This window comes from Urocitellus parryii, chromosome 5, assembly GCF_045843805.1.
Source record: "Urocitellus parryii isolate mUroPar1 chromosome 5, mUroPar1.hap1, whole genome shotgun sequence".
Classification (NCBI taxonomy): Eukaryota; Metazoa; Chordata; class Mammalia; order Rodentia; family Sciuridae; genus Urocitellus; species Urocitellus parryii.
In genome coordinates this window covers 139,675,538-139,680,657 of record NC_135535.1, presented here as the reverse complement: position 1 = coordinate 139,680,657, position 5,120 = coordinate 139,675,538, and the positions used below count along the sequence as shown (strand labels likewise).

General features: G+C 37.7%; 1 pseudogene; it reads left to right on the top strand.

The window, feature by feature from the left end:
• The first annotated feature begins 644 nt into the window (after positions 1 to 644).
• On the top strand, positions 645 to 1,179 carry LOC144254970 (prostaglandin E synthase 3 pseudogene; annotated as a pseudogene).
• The last annotated feature ends 3,941 nt before the right edge of the window (positions 1,180 to 5,120 follow it).

The following is a 5,120-nucleotide window of genomic DNA, read 5'->3' as shown; positions in this document are numbered from 1 at the left end:
GCTTGCCCTGAAATTGGCCCAAGGACTTAAAATGTCAATGAAGTCAGTGAGTACAGATCCTCCTCTCAGTGACATCAAACTAAGTGCCATAGTTGTGGGTGATCTAATTTTTATCTTGTTTAACTGTATCTTTCAATTCTGACATAAAAATCATGCAATATATTTACCACACTTCAAAGAGTCTTAAAATTACATACATGGAGTACCAAAAAAATACTAGACTAAGGTTTTAAGTAATAAATTCATAAAATTACAAACTAAACAAAAACCCCTTGAATATTTTTCACCAATTTCTTATAAAATCTATTAATTTGTTAGTTTTTGTGAATAAAGAGCCCGTAAATAAAAAAAAAAATTGTGAGGGCAATATTTCTTGCTTTTTTACTATTAAATAATAGTGTTAGCTCACCACCCCTCCCTCGCATGCACGTTCATTCTCCATCCTCGCGCCCCTTTTCCTACACTTTCCTCTTCTCCCCGGTCGAAGAGCCGCTCTCTTTGCGCGGTGCATTCTGGGGATCTAGGTCCAGCCCGCTGCCGCCGTCGCCTAAGGAGAGCGACTAAACGCAGGAGTCGCCATCCGAGAGGAGCTGATTCCCCAGCCACCGCCGCCAGAGAGGCCCGCCCACCCGTTCGCCCGTCCCGCTGCCCCGTTCACAATGCAGCCTGCTTCTGCAAAGTGGTAAGATGGAAGGGACTATGTCTTCATTGAATTTTGTGTTGAAGACAGTAAAGATGCTAATGTAAATTTTGAAAAATCCAAACTTACTTTCAGTTGTCTTGGAGGAAGTGATAATTTTAAACATTTAAATGAAATTGATCTTTTTCTCTGTATTGATCCAAATGATTCCAAGCATAAAAGAACGGACAGATCAATTTTATGTTGTTTACGAAAAGGAGAGTCTGGCCAATCATGGCCTAGGTTAACAAAAGAAAGGACAAAGCTTAATTGGCTTAGTGTGGACTTCAATAATTGGAAAGATTGGGAAGATGATTCAGATGAAGACATGTCTAATTTTGATCATTTCTCTGAGATGATGAACAACATGGGTGGTGATGAGGATGTAGATTTACCAGAAGTAGATGGAGCAGATGATGATTCACAAGACAGTGATGATGAAAAAATGCCAGATCTGGAGTAAGGAATATTGTCATCGCCTGGATTTTAAGAAAATTACTTCTTCACAAGGTTTCATAATTGAGAAAATTCCTGAGTTATAGCTCTAAAGGCAGATGCTGTATCTGCCTCCTTTAACCCATTTTTCAACCTGTCCCCCCCCACCTTTTTTAAAGGCTTCACTAAGGGTTGATAATGTGCCATTGTATGGGGCAAATTTAAGTCAGCTAAGGCACTATCCTTATGCAAGAACATTTCCCAGACTTCCAAGAAGCTGTTGAGGTCCTTGGCAATTGATAACAGCAGTTGTAATAAGTAAAAACATTTCACCTGTCTCCTTTACTTTATAATATAATTACCGACATGATAGGAAGCTCTCAGCTTAGGGAAAGATAACTAAATTTTAGGTTTTAGGATATGGCCTCAAGAGTGGCTGAAACAAATTGGCTGACATCTTAAACTGATAACCTGTCTTTCCTCTGGTGTACCCTATAGGGTTGTTACACTAAAGTTTATTTTTCAGAAAATTTACTGCATATTATTGTATGTAAGTGATTACTTGTCAGTGTTCCAGATGTATCTTAGCTAAAACGAGTGAATGCCCTTAACTTAGATGGTTTTTGAAGCCTATACATTTGGTATTGTTTGGCCCTTAAGCTTTTACATCTCTTAGCAAGGAGGACGAAGAAATCTGTACATTGTTGCTTGAGAGTCTGCACATTTAGACCAGATTTGTATTTGCACTGTCAAATACAAATCTGGTCTGTCAGTATGGCAAATGAGTGAAAAAATGTTAATACACTATTGGATTTTTATTATTTCTTTTTTTTTTTTAATTCAGCTTATCTGGCTGAAAACCTCAATTTATGTTCATGACAGTGGGGATTTTTTTAAATGTCTACATTACTGTTGGAAGACTTAAAAAAATAATAGTGTTATTATTTTAAATAAATCATTTTAAATAAATTGAAAAAAAATTGTTTATGAGTTTTTCTGTGGAAGCCTGCAATCAAGGGCTCCTGTGGATGAGCCAGGCTCAGCAGAGACAAAGTCTTCTGACCTGATTGCAGCAACTTTTGCTCAGTATAATCCCAGATTATTCTTCCAGTTCAGGTCATGACTGGGTCAACATACCCCATGTCCCAGGGGATGAAAATAGAAATACACTTACTAATGTCCCATCTGCCACACTTCTTCACATGGTCATATGTAGTTGCTGGGAGACTGGACTCCATGGTCTCACTGTTTTTCTGGGCCATTCTGTTTCCAACTACAACCCAAGAGGACAAGGACTGGTAAAGCCAAGGACAGCAGGCATCTTTTCTCTGGCACATTGTTTAAATCATGAGCCAGGTTGATGTGATGATGCTCTCCTTGGCTACTGGGGTTCTTCCTCTGTGATTTTCTTCCTCCTAGACATCCAGGAGTGCACCTTGGAGATCCTGCATCTGACCCTTCTCCCCAGCACTCTCCTCTCACTGCGCATGTCCAAGCCAGCATGTGCTGTCCCAGGATTGTGCAGCTACCACCTCTGGGACTTTCACTTCTGCTTCTAAAGTCTTCTTCACCTCCATAGTCAGAGAAGGCTTAGGAAAATGAGACCAGATCAGGTCTCTCCTCTTTTTAAAATCTCCCAATGGCTTCTCATAAGAAGAAACTCTAAATCTTTGCTCGAGGTCCATACAGTGGGCTCCACCCTAACTGACTTTATCTATTTGTGGATTTTCTTCACAAGGCTCCAGTCATACCGCCTCCTTGCTGTTGTCCCAGTCCACTAAGGAAAGTAGTCTATTCTAACGCTCTTTGTACTCAAAATAGCAGAACAAGAGGGACTGAATGAACTGCTTAAGGTCACAAGCTTAGAAGTAATGGAGTCAGGATTCAAATCTAGGTCAGTGTGGCTACACGTTCTGTATCACTTCTTCTACCTCATTACCCAAATGCTTCCTGAGTGCTTGATTGCTCAATAACAGATTCATGCAGGTAGTCAGTCCTACCTGAGGAAAGGCTGCTAGGTGTCTCTAGGAGAAGCGCTTGCCTTTCGCAGGAGAACACAATGTCTTCTGTGTTCTGTCTCTGTTAGAAACCATCAGGAGCTACTCCAAAACTGGTAGCCATGTAAAATTAAAAGCATCATCAGGACTGAGGTCAGCACAGGTTAAATGGATCAGTCATTGTCCTCTCCTGGACCAAATGGACAGACCCTCTTGGGGAGTTAACGCTGGCCTTCCTTGGGTTGGATACACTTATGCTTTTATTCCTGGAGAATCATCACCATTTGGCACAGGCAGAATTAGGTGCACTTCTTACCCTGTTCATTGACTTACCTTTTCAATTCTTATGTAATTATTATGTAATGTACTTATAACAATTCAAATATTTTAAAAATTATATATATATGTGATCCCTAAAAATACTAGACCAAGGTTTTAAGGAGTAAATTCATAAAATTATACACTGAAGACCCCTTGAATATTTCTTACCAATTTCTTATAAAACCTATTAATTTACTCATATTAATGAATCAAGAGCACAGAAAGATAAAAATTTCGAGGGTACTATTTCTTGAATGATAATATTGCTCTAATTCTAGCATATTTTAATCTTGTCAAATATACAACGTAAGCAGTCACATTGATTATTAATTCAATAACACTAACAAGGGAGAGAAATTTGGAAAATTATTTTATTAACTACATTTTTGTGAATTTATGTTTATGGTTTGCACAACCACATTATCATCTATAAAAAGGAACACGTCATGTGTGCACAGTACCACTGAAAGGAAGATTCACAGCATTAGCAGTCCTTTGCACCAAATTCAGTCCATTGCCTGTTTTTATAAATGGAATGTTTTTGTTTTGTTTTGTAGTGGTTGTGAACTGAGGCCCTCATGCCTTCTAGGCAAGTGCTCTACCACTGTGCTATGCTTCTTATCCCCTGAAAATAAAGTTTTGTTGGAAACATTCACACTCATTAACTTATCATTGACAGCAGATTTCAGACTATACCCACAGAGAACTTCTGGCTCACTAAGCCTAAAATATTTTCTATGTGGCCTGTAGAAAAGTTTTGCCAATTCCTTGTTTAGTTTATCACAGTTCCTCTATTACCATTCTAATAGACTTTACCAAATACACTGAAGTACTTGTGGGACATGGATCCCCTTATGTAATCCCTTAGTGACATTCAGATTAATTATATGGCCCTTTCTCTGAGAACCCATGCACTGGGAACAAAAATTAAAAATGTAGCAAACAATAACTTTGCTGGTAACAAGATACAGTGCCAGTAGCAGGCAGCTTCCTTTTGCACCTCAGCAGTTGATGCAGGTATTAGAATAAATTTGCTTCAGATATGTCATCAATCTAGAGTACTTTAATTATACTTGTGAAATAATTAGGACACTGTAGATCTAATAGTTTAAAATGGTGGTTGCATGCTACATAATTTTATGGGTATGAAAATAGAACTATTTTATTATTGAAGAGTATTTAGACTATCTTCTATTTGGTATGATAATGCTGTACTAAATATACTTAATGTACATATGTACATATGAAATATTTGAATAAATATCCCTAACATATATAAGTCCTTCTTGTCTGATATCTATATGAAATACATATTCACCTTTGAATGTTAAATATAATATATACTTAACATGACAAACCCAAGGACAATATTCATATAGATAGTGCCCACATCTTTGTCCTTAATAGGAATCAGAGTTTTTAGGGAAAGAATGATGGATTTTGGGCCTAGAGTAAGGAAAATACAAGATGATCTTGGGAAATAATGTCGGCAATTAATACATAGAATGACATCCAAAGGGGAAAAATAAAAGCCTCTACACAGCAAAGGGAACAGCTAGGAATGTAAACACAGAGCCTATAAAATGGGAGAAAATCTTTGCTAGTTACTCTTCTGACAGAGAAATAATACCTAGAATATATAAAAACCTCAAAGACTTTACACCAAAAAAATCAAATAACCCAATTAG